Source organism: Tamandua tetradactyla, chromosome 20, assembly GCF_023851605.1.
Source record: "Tamandua tetradactyla isolate mTamTet1 chromosome 20, mTamTet1.pri, whole genome shotgun sequence".
In the NCBI taxonomy this organism is placed as follows: domain Eukaryota; kingdom Metazoa; phylum Chordata; class Mammalia; order Pilosa; family Myrmecophagidae; genus Tamandua; species Tamandua tetradactyla.
Genome location: NC_135346.1, coordinates 54918312 through 54929641, shown reverse-complemented (window position 1 = coordinate 54929641; position 11330 = coordinate 54918312). Strand labels below are relative to the sequence as shown.

General features: G+C 44.8%; 1 long non-coding RNA gene across 2 annotated transcripts; it reads right to left on the bottom strand.

Annotated features, from left to right (window-relative positions):
* Positions 1-3154: 3154 nt before the first annotated feature.
* On the bottom strand, positions 3155-10343 carry LOC143664129 (uncharacterized). 2 transcript variants are annotated; one of them, XR_013166329.1, is made up of 5 exons: positions 9993-10343; positions 5939-6031; positions 3984-4095; positions 3731-3856; positions 3211-3259 (listed from the first exon to the last, which is right to left on the bottom strand). It is a non-coding gene; the product is annotated as an uncharacterized LOC143664129 (long non-coding RNA). The 2 variants fall into 2 exon arrangements; XR_013166330.1 differs by lacking the exon at positions 3731-3856 and having other exon boundaries at positions 3155-3259.
* Positions 10344-11330: the final 987 nt, after the last annotated feature.

Genomic DNA, 11330 nt, shown 5'->3' with positions numbered 1-11330 from the left:
TCATGTTAAAACACTGAATGAAGCTGCATCTGAGCTATAGGGTTTTTTTTGTTTTTGTTTGCTTGTTGGTTTGTTTGTTGTTGTTGTTTTTTACTATTACTACTACTTTTATTTCTTTTCTTTATATTAACATTTTATATCTTTTTCTGTTGTGTTGCTAGTTCCTCTAAACCGATGCAAATGTACTAAGAAACAATGATCATGCATCTATGTGATGATGTTAAGAATTACTGAGTGCATATGTAGAATGGTATGATTTCTAAATGTTGTGTTAATTTCTTTTTTTTTTTCTTTCCGTTAATAAAAAAATTAAAAAAAAAAAAAAAATAGCAGGCAACTTCCTGCAGAATGGCCCAAAGGTGAGGGTGGAGGCCAGTAGTGCCTTTTAATGGCCTCATCTCTGAAGTCTCACTCCTTCTTCTCCAACCTTATTCTATTTGTTGGGAATGCGTCACCAAGTCCAGCCCACCACCAAAGGAAGGTGAATTAAGCTCCCCTTTTTGTAAGGGAGGGTCTATGAATTTGGGGACATTTTGAAACACCTTGCACAGCACCACTTATGCTGCATCCTATTGCTTATAAGCTATAGTAGCCCAGATCCAAGGGAGGGGACACAGATGGCACCTCCAGGGGGAGGAATGTCCCAGAGTTTTCAGATAAAGATATAGAGACAGATAGTTTATTTGGGAGGTGATCTCAGGAAGCACAAATGGGGCAAGTGGGACAAGGAAAGGAGAAGAGTCAGTTATGGGTGGGTGATAGCATTGGACAACTAGAGCTCAGTCTTACTTTGGACACTGCAGAAACCCCATGGACAAGCCTCAGAATAAGCCCATGGGAGGATATGGTGACTGGGGCATTTGTCCATCTGCTCTTTTCCCCATTTGGTTGAGGTTTCTCCCCTGGAGGTATTAACATGCCCAGAGAAAGCCCTCAAGTAGCTGGGGATGGGAATCTGTGAGCAAGCTAGAAGCTGTCGACCGCAGCTGCAGTGGCTGGACGGATATAGAACAAGCATCAACAGTATCTACTACAAAATCTGTCACTACACACCATGAGATCATGGAGTGGCCTCTAAAATAAATGTTCTTATTTGTCATTGAGGGGAGCTGTAAGAATAAGTCACCGGGACCCAGAAACATAGATTCCATGATCACAGCCACACATGTGTGCAGAAATACTAGCAAGTGTTCAGACTATGGAATACCTTGATTTATTCATTGAACAAATGTACACTGACTGCTACTCAAGGACAATTGCTATGCTAGGCTCTCGGGATATAATGGTGGACAAAGCAGATGCGGTTTCTGACTTCATAGCACTTACAGGCTAGTGGATGACACCAGCATGAATCAATTAATTTCACAATAAAATAAGTTACGCATTGTGACAATTGAGGTGTGGGCAGTTGGGTTCTGGTGTCAATTTGGCCAGGTTTTGATGCTCAGTTGTCCGGTCAAGCAAGCACTGGCCTAACCATTATTACAAGGGTAGCTCGGGACTGGGCCATAAACCAGAAGGCTGGTTGATTAGAGCATCAGTCAGCAATTACACCTACGATCAACCAAGGGCGTGTCTCCTGCACATGTGGTAATCCAATCAGTTGGGTTTGATCCACTCAGCTGAAGACTTTTAAGGGAGAAGAGAGAATTTTCACTGTTTCTTCACCCAGTGAGCCTCTCCTGTAGAGTTCATCAAGACTCTTCATCGGAGTTGCCAGCCTTGCAACCTGGCCTTCAGATTTGGTATTCTTGCATTCCCATGATTGCGTGAGACACTTTTATAAATCTTATATTTCCATAAATCTCCTGTTGGTTCTGTTTCTCTAGAGAACCCTGACTATTACAAGTGGTATAAAGGAAAACACTCATCTGTACAAATCTTCTGTCTGCTGAGTCAATGAAGAGGAAAGCCTTTTCTGCAGAGAAGGAACACATGTGACAGGCTGAGAATCTACTGCATTGTGACAATGCTTTCTGAAGCTACCATGTGCTTTCCAGAGTAAGATGCTATGAAGAGTATCAGAAGCGGCTCTGTGCATGTGAAGCTTCCATACTTCCTTGCCACTCCAAGGGGTGACACAGAGACTCTTGGGGAAATATGGACCTCCCTAAAGGGCAGACAGAGCAAAGATTTCTCCCTGAAACTAGGCTTTTAGAAGCACAGACCCAGTTATTGAAATAATTATACTCGAAAGCAAAATGCACCCAACCCCCTAAGGATGGTGGATTGTAAAGAGGGAAAAATCTGTGTTCCTGATGACATGTTGAGCCCTTGCACTGAGCCTTAAACTACCCAGCTCCAGAACTTGTTATGTGAGAGTTAAAGATCTGTACTGCTTAATACAGTTTCAGTCAGGCTTGTGATCACTTACAACCCAAAGCATTCCTAACCGACACAGCATGCTGTTCCATTTTTCTCAAAACCCTTCATGAGGACCGTTATCATTCCTTTACACGGTTAAAGAAACTGTCCAAGATCATGTGGCCAACGAAGCTGGGATGGGAACTCAGACCTTTCTGTGGCAACTCCTTTGAATCCACACTAGGACAATGCACTGCAGTGAACATGAACCCCTGTCTCTCTGCATCTGAGTCTTTACCAAATACTGCCAATTTACAGGGATATTTTTCATCACCAGATGCCACAAGGCAGAATCACCAGCTCCTGCTCCCGAATCCATGCCACTGAAAGGACATGCCAGCTCAGTGGCTTTTGCTGCTCTTGTGTGAGTCCCACAGGACCCATGGGCATTCGCATCCTTGTCTTCAGAGTCTGTACTGCCCTCTCCCTTCTTTGGACATTCTTTTCTAATCGCTGCCCTCGAACGTTCGTTATGTCATTGCATCCACGCATGCTTGCAATTTTTAAGAGAGTGATTGTGAAAATTATGTAACAACATTAAGACTTTATATGTTTGGCAAAAAAAAAACAGGATATAAATTGCATGCACAGGGATGTGAGAAAACACATACGCATATAAAAATGAAAGAAAAGCATGTTTGCTATGACTGTGGTGTGTTAAGTTTGTGGATATGTATTCCTTTTTTTCTTACTTTCCAAATTTTCTGTTATATATTTATAATGGAAAAGTACGTTAATTTTTATACATGTCATTGTTTATCTGGCCTTTCCTGGGAGGCTGCAGAGCAGAGTGATTGAAAGCATGAGCTTGGGGATGCAAGGGTAGTTTAGTGATAGAATTCTCATCTGCCATGCAGCAGACCCAGGTTCGGTTCCTGGTCCATTGGTCCATGCACTTCCCCAAAACAAACAACAACAACAAAAAACAAGTAAAACAAACAAACAAAAAAATTAACAAGTGGTGCTGCAATAATGGGATACTCACATGGAAAAAGAATGAAATGTGACCCCCACCGTACAGTATACAAAAAAAAAAAAAAGCATGAGCTCTGGAGTTAGATGGCCTGGCCACTTAATAGCTGTATGGCCCTCAGAAAATTCATTATGCATTTCCCATCTATAAGATGGAGATAATAAGAGCGCCTGCCACATAGGGCATTAAAAATTAAATAAGTTAACACTGTAAAGCAATTATAATATGCCAAGCACAGTATTTGCTATTTCACTGAACTTTCCCCACCAGGGGCCATCTTGGAAGGGACTTTGACACAGAAGTGGGGCAAACCTCTGTGTAACCCAGAAGGAGCCAACTGGTGGAAGGTGCAAAAGATGGACTTGTATTCAATATAATAAAGACCCTTCTAACCTCTAAAGCTGTCTTCCAGTCCAGCAGGCTGGTGGTGAACTCCTTAGCAATTCAGCACTGCATGGCTGTCTGTCATAGATTCACTTTGATGCTTTGCATCTCATTAAGCAAGCAGGCATAAGGCCACTGGGAGAATCAAGAGAAAGGAACATGAACCAAGCTCTCTGACATAGAAACATCCCTAACAAGTCTTCCTCTACTTAAATAGGATGAAGTCCTCTAGTGGCCAGGAGGTGACACTACAATTCCTTACCTGGTTGCAACACTGGATGCCCAACTGTTGCTGGCGACCGACCCTTAGCTGGGTTTATCTTTGCCTAGAATGCCAGGAGAGAATGCAGGGCTCCTCCTGCCCTTTGCTGGGGCTGAAAGAGCCAGAACACATGTCCTAAGATTCAATATGGGCCTGCTTGTTGTATAAGCCCCCATTACAAAGCAGATATGTAGGAAGGAGGTCCCTTCCCTGGGCACGTCTGATCGCAGGTACACCTTACGTATGCTTAGAGACAAGGGGTCTCTAAAAAGGGCTGTTCAAAACTTGTTAGAGATGGGTGGGGCTTTAATCTCAATGGGTTATTCAACCCCTTCACTATACAGATGGGGAAAACCCCAACAACATTTGCAACAATTCCTAGAGCAGAGTGGGTGGATAATAAATATTTTCTGAAGGTTGACGATCACGTTTATCCTTGCCATTACTTTAGCATGCTCCTTCCTCAAAATATTCCTATCTGATGTCTCATTAACTGTGTTCTCTCTTACTCAATTTGGCATTGGTAAAATACCCACGAAAACAGGCTGCTGCATTGGGGAGATCTTCCTTTATTTTCATATTTTATCATATGGCTTGGAGAAAGAGAAACCAGCAGGTAGAAGGAGAAAGAAGAAACAGACGAAAAAATAGTCTGTCTAGCACAGGGATCAGCAAGCTTTCTGCAAAGGGCCGGATGATAAATGGTTCTAGGCTTTGCAGAACCCATGACTCCCGGCAGTCCCCCTGGTCTGTCATGCCCAAACAGCTGTACACACTCTCTCGTGACCCCAGCCCACTAGCCCCCCTACCCCAGCCTCTTGCCTTGTGGTTTTCACTGCCCGTTCTTAGCTCGAGTCTCCATTCCTGATCTCTTCTGCAATCTTCCCTTCCCTTCTTGCCCTGAACTGAATCCAGAGTTGTCCCCTGAGTTTACTGCTTCCTTTGCTGCCTGCTCACAGGGTAGCTATTTCTTTCCCAAACTCCTTGTGCCACTAGGCCCAAAGATCGGGGACACAACATGTCATCTTAGCCCTCTTCGGGCCTTTATCTCACCCACTTCCCCCAAAAGTCTCATTGGCCAGGAAGCTCATGTCATCAGGTAAAACCACCCACCCCCTCCCTAAAGCAACCCTGTGCATGCATTTATCCCCAACAGGCACTGGTTTTTAAGCCTCTGATAACTTTTAACCCGTTTATGCCTCACAAAGTCAGCACAATCCTCATGCTCATTTGACAAATGAGGAAAGTGAGGCACAGAGAGGTCAAGTCATTCGCCAAAGATCACACAGCTATAAGATTCAAACTCACGGAGTGGGCGCAAAACCCTGGCCCAATAACCCTTCTGCCACTCAGCCCAGAGACAGCAGTGTCGCCCACCCACCCCAGTCCTGAAAGATTTTCACCCCTGCCTCACTATCTCGCTTTCCAAAAACCACCCCTGTCGTAGTACTTAGTGTTTCGGTCCCATGAAGACAATTCACTCAATATCCTTTCCTCTCAATTTCCCAACCACCTCTCCTCTAATTACCCTGCTCTTTCCCCACACTCGTGGTCAAACCATGTCACTGCCGATAACAGCATCCTCTCCATAATCCAGCTAAGACCACTATTTACTTTCCTTCCCATTTAGGCCCTCCATTAACCCAGCTCTTCATCTTACAAACCTGTTAGGACCTCCAATCACGGACCCAGTCCCCAGAGATCCTTCCTCCCACCTCTGTTTGTGAGATCCCAAACTCTTTCACTTCCTTTCACACACCTTCAACCACAATGCCCATATGTCTTTCCCCCTTGCTTGGCAAAAACCCTACCCCCGTTAAGCCCAACTCTCCACCAACACTGCACCGGCGCCAAGCAGCTGAACGTGGCTGGAGAAACCCACCCTTCAGCAACCTCACCGGGGCCCAGGCCTGCCTAGCAGCCCTGCCTGCTGAGTCAGGACCTCTCCCTCTCACCTGGAGACTATTGTCTGTACCTTCTCCTCTAACCTCAGACCTCCACCGCTTCTTCCCCCATCCTCACTCTCAGTGATGGATGACCTTGCAATTCTGTAAGAAAACAGGAGAATTTAGAGATAAGAATGGAGCCGACCAGGTTGGGATTAAGGTATTTCAGAATACAGGGATATGGAAGACATTGTCCATATTTTAGGACTTTGCCTACTGTTTGAGACCAGAGGAAGAAAGGTTTATTTTTTCCAGAACCTAAATTTTCTGTAGCACACAATCTAACTCACCCTATCTGGATAGATCATTTAAACAATCCAAACACAGGGAGCCCAGAATTAGAATGAAAGCCTTTAATCTTTACATACAGCTTTGTATAGCTTAAGGTAATGCCTGGATATACCCCAGAGTATATGAAGCAGATAATCAAAAAGTATCAGTATGGGGGAGCAAGGGTAGTTCAGTGGTAGAATTCTTGCCTGCCATACAGGAGACTTGAAAATTTATTGCTTTTTTTGTATCTATGTTATATTCACAATAAAAAAAAAGTAGAAAGAAACAGGAGAAGACAGAAGAGACTTTGCACATTCCCCCCAGGGATTCTGCTCACCTGCCTTCACCTGTCCCTATACTCCTTCCTTCCTTGTGTGACTGTCTGGGATCCCTGCAAGCCCATCCCCTTAAGCCCTGGAGCCACCACCTCTCACCTGCACAGGTACCTGGGTGCCCAAGAACAAATCACCTGACCTCTCTTAGTTCAGCTTTCTTCAGCATGAATAATCACAAAGCATACCTCTCAGGGGAGCTGTAACAATGAGTTAACATGAGCAAAACACTAGGGACCAGCCAGACAGGAAGGAAGCACACTGCTAGTGTCTGCTATTAAATTTCTCATAGGACAAAAATTGCATCCTCTCTTATAAGACAAGACAGGAGATCTCCCCTTCTGGAGGCATCTCACAAAAAGCAGTGGTAAATGAAAGCGAGGGGTAAGGGGTATGGCATGTATAATCTTTTTTTTTTTTTCTGTTATCGTTTTATTTCTTTTTCTGTTGTCTTTTTTATTTTTTTCTAAATCGATGCAAATGTTCTAGAAATGATGAATATGCAACATTCAACACAAATATATGTGATGATATTAAGAATTACTGATTGTATATGTAGAATGGAATGATATCTTAATGTTTTGTCTGTTAATTTTTTTAATTAATAAAAAAATTTAAAAAAAAAAACAATAATTGAACCAAGACTGTTAACCTTTCGGCACTGTGTTGCTCACACAGGGTGAGTAATTAATAAATATTCCCTCAATGAGCATGCAGATGCATTACTGTGAGAATGGCATTACATGGCCACATAAGAAAACTAATATCTTGACACACATGATATGCAGCAGCCCCTTCCCCTGAGGAATTTGTACTGTGACAACATCTGTACTGGTTTTTCCAGGCTCCCATGTTCTTTACATTTTTTTTAACACTTTTGTCTCCATCACCCTCTGTTTCCACACACATCAAGGAGATGGATCATGTGGAAGTTCAAGAATAGAAACCAGCAGTTTGCAGACGATTGCATACAAGAGACTCTGCACAGCAGAGCAGGGACACCTGCCCTCTGCTTTATCAGCCCCATATTAGCCTTGGCAAGTCAATCTGAGTCCCTGAGCCCCTACATGCTGCATCTGGTATATGGGACTAAAACATCAGCCCCGGGTCAGTGCAGGAGGGTGGGGGGTGGGAGGGTGGAAGGAGGGTTTAAGCAGCTTGCAGATGAGTCCTTGACTCGGCAGAGGCTCCCTGGCCCTGGGTGCTGTGGGCTGTGTCCTGCCACTATAAACAGACTGGGAGCTTCCTGGGTCTGAATTGAAGAATCTTTCTAAAACCGCACAGCCCCCGAGGGCAGAAGCAGCAGCTTGTTTAGATTCATCTCGCCAGTGTACTTTTCCCAAGAGCCTGGTACACAGCCGTGGGCATACCATGGACGCTCTGTAAATATCTCATAAGAGCTGAGCAACCTTCTGCCTCTTTGGGGATGGTGAAGCCTAAGCAACCCGGCGGTGGAACTGGGAGCAGAACCCAGGTTTTCTGACTCCAAGCCCAGAGTTTGGTGCCTAGGACTTGGGTCTCAGAGCCACTGGCCATTCACAAAGAGACAAGAAATGTCTGAATCTGCCAGTGTCCCCATCTGGTTGGGTTTGAATGACCAGTTTCCCAAGATGCAAAGGACATAAAAGGAACACCCATCAATAATGAGATAAACTGCAGGCCCTCCTTCTCATCAGCAACTAGGAGAAAAGAAAAGAAAAGAGGAGACAGAGCTACAAAAAAAAGTAAGAAAGAAATAGAGCATAGGAGGACAAAAAAGAGGAAGAGTAATGCAAGCAGGGAAAGGGAGCTGAAAAGGAACAAGGAGAGTCCCTGGGAGTTAACAGTAAGTAAGAATCCACAGCAAAGAGACATGAGTGCAAAAGGGAGAAGGGATAGGAGGAGGGGCTCCCTGGAAGGAAAACTACTCAAGGAGTCACAGCTAGGGAGTGAAGTCACAGGAAGCCCAGCAGAGCATTTCGGAGGTTCCGAATCAGAAGCCCCCAACAGGCAGCCAGGGATGCAAATTGTGGCTTGGCTCAGACAGCTGAGGAGAGGGTCAGTTGTCAATTCATACTCGAGGTGACAAAGTCTTAACTTGGCATTGCCAGGAAACAGAAAAGACGAAATTTAAGACATGGTAACACCTGAGGAGATACAGAGCGGGCTTGGCTGGGCTTCTGGTCTGGGTCTGAGCAAGAGAATGGAAAGCATTTTGGCAAGCCAGAGCAAGCTGCTGCCCTAATTTGGGTTAATAAGGTGTCCCTTGGGCAGTGGCACACTAAGGGGACAAAGGGCGTGTGTCCTTTCCAACTCCATGCCATTTAACACCCTCAGTGGAGGCGGATTACACTGGACTGCCCCCCTGCATTTTCCATGTCTTTGTAAGAGCCTTGGTCTTGTATCCCAGCATCCGTCCCTCCCCAAGCCGATGCCACCCTCTGGCCCTGTGGGTAGGACACGTGGGTTGAGTGAAAGGCTGATTTGTATAATCTTACTGCCCGGCTGGTTCAAGATTGGCACGTGTTCCCTAAATTGATCCAATAAGAGCAAAGCCTTTTTAAAAAAAGGATTTTTTTTAAACAGTTGAAGAAAGGAATGAATTAAAGAGAAGATAACCCCAGCTACCCATCTGCGACAAGGAGAAGAGAACCTGGGTGAGACTGGAGCCCAGCCGGAGGAAGCAGAGCTGAGGTTTAGTTAGGTTACATTGTCCTCAAATCCTTACACCCTCGGAATCCAGCCGCCCCTTCAGGCCCTCCAGCTGTTCATTTCTGTGAATCAGCAAATTCCCTTTTACGATGAATCCATTTGGGGTGTTTCCTGTCACGTGCAGTGGAACGATTTCTAGCACAATGTCATCGATTTCATGCACGATCACCTAGCTTTATACAACAATCATCATAACAATAATAATAAATTAAAAATAAAGGGGGTGGGCCACAGTGGCTCAGCAGGCAGAGTTCTCGCCTGCCATGCTGGAGACCCGGGTTCGAGTCCCGGTGCCTGCCCATGCAAAAAAATAAATAAAAATAAAATAAATAAAGATAAGTGTTAGAGTAAGCACGCGCGGGAAACAAATTCAAGTACAATGAATAATTTGAATTCCTCAGGGGGTTACTACCCACCTATGAGGATGGCGGGAAGTTTTTAAGCTGCCCATACCAAATGCTGGGAGGTGGTAGAGTAATTGAAAATCCCATGCACTGCAAAGAGGTCCGAGCTATGCATAAAGTTCCTAATAACCTTCCTAATAATCATCATAATTATGATTATTTCTACTTTGTCATATGTCACATGCAGTCCACAGGAGCCCCGAGCTGAGATTGACTCCATGTAACATATGACAAAGTAGAAATAATCATAATGAGAATGACACTGGCCTCTGCCTAGTCCTAAATCAGCACCTGCCCCCCGACTCCTCTTTCTTTTCCCCCACCCCACCCCACATCCATCCCCACCACCAATACCTGCCTCACCATCGTCTGTCCAGGAACAGGGAAAGGAAAGTGTCCTGGTCCCAAGGCAACCCGTCCCAGGGTGAGCAACTTTTTCCTCTGGCTTTGCCTGGCTCAAAAAGAGAAAAGGCCAACCACGTCTTCTCCTATAGGAATCTGAATCAGAGCCTCAGACTTCCCACAGCTGCCAGGTTCCTGTTTTGCTCCTTTGGGTTCCTCACAGCCCACTCCCTCCCTTAAGGGACCTTAGTGGGTCGCTAAGTCTGAGGCTGAGCCAGGAATTCCCAGGGTCTCCTCCTCCGGCTTCTGCGCCAGAAGCTTCCGGGGCCTCTCCCACTGATGCTACAGACTGACCCTTGTCCTGCTCTGGGTGGCCTGTGTGATTTCTCACCCTTACAGGACAGGAAGGATCCTTACTGTGGCTTGCTTCTTACTGATGTTACAGTTTCAGATTCAAGGATACAAATCCTATCTTGATTAAGGTTACTTTCTTGCCTGTGCAAATACATCCTCTCTCCTCAGAAAGCTAAGGAGCTGCAGATTTTCTGTCTGAAGTAATGAAAAAGTTTTGGTGTGATTGCATTGGTAATGCAACGTTGTAAATGCAATTAATGCCACTGAATTTTACACTTAAAAATAGTTAAATGGTGACTTGTATGTTATATAGATGTTACCAAAATTAATTTAAAAAGAAAGAAAACTAAGAAAGGAGGAATCAAAAACACATTGTCCCCTCAGAACACCTCGGAAAACAAGAAACTAAAAAAGTCCAAATGGCAAGATGGATTAAAACCTGTTGCTTCGGCGTACAAGGTTGCAGAGAAAATAGTGGTTGTGTGCATGTGTTTCCCTGGAACCCACTAACCTGTTTAACTTTCTGTGAGTCTCTGAGCCTGGCCAGTGAGGGCCCAGAGGCTGAGAATGTGGGAGAATCACAGCCACCTCCAATAAGGAGCAAACCTTGCCTGCAATGAGGCATGAGGGAACCTTCTGGAATGAAGGAAATAATCTCTATCTTGATCAGGGGAATGGGTCCGCAGTGGTAAATGTGCATATGAATTCATCACTTAAAATCGGTGCACTTTCTATATGAATGTCACACCTCAACTGTAAAAATAGAAGATGTACAATTAGCCCCATTGGCACAGAGAGTTTTAAACACCTTTTTCGGCTGCGAAGCGCATCCACCGCCAGGGAACCTTTGCTAAGCAGCATGGCCAATGCTGGCTCTGTGAATCCAGAGGCCAGAAAAATAAAACAAGACCCTCTTACAAAGCAAGCTGTACATCTCCTTCTCTGTGAAGCTGCTAAGTACAATTCTGCCTGGGCTGAAGAGGGTCTCCACTGTGCCAAATAGGG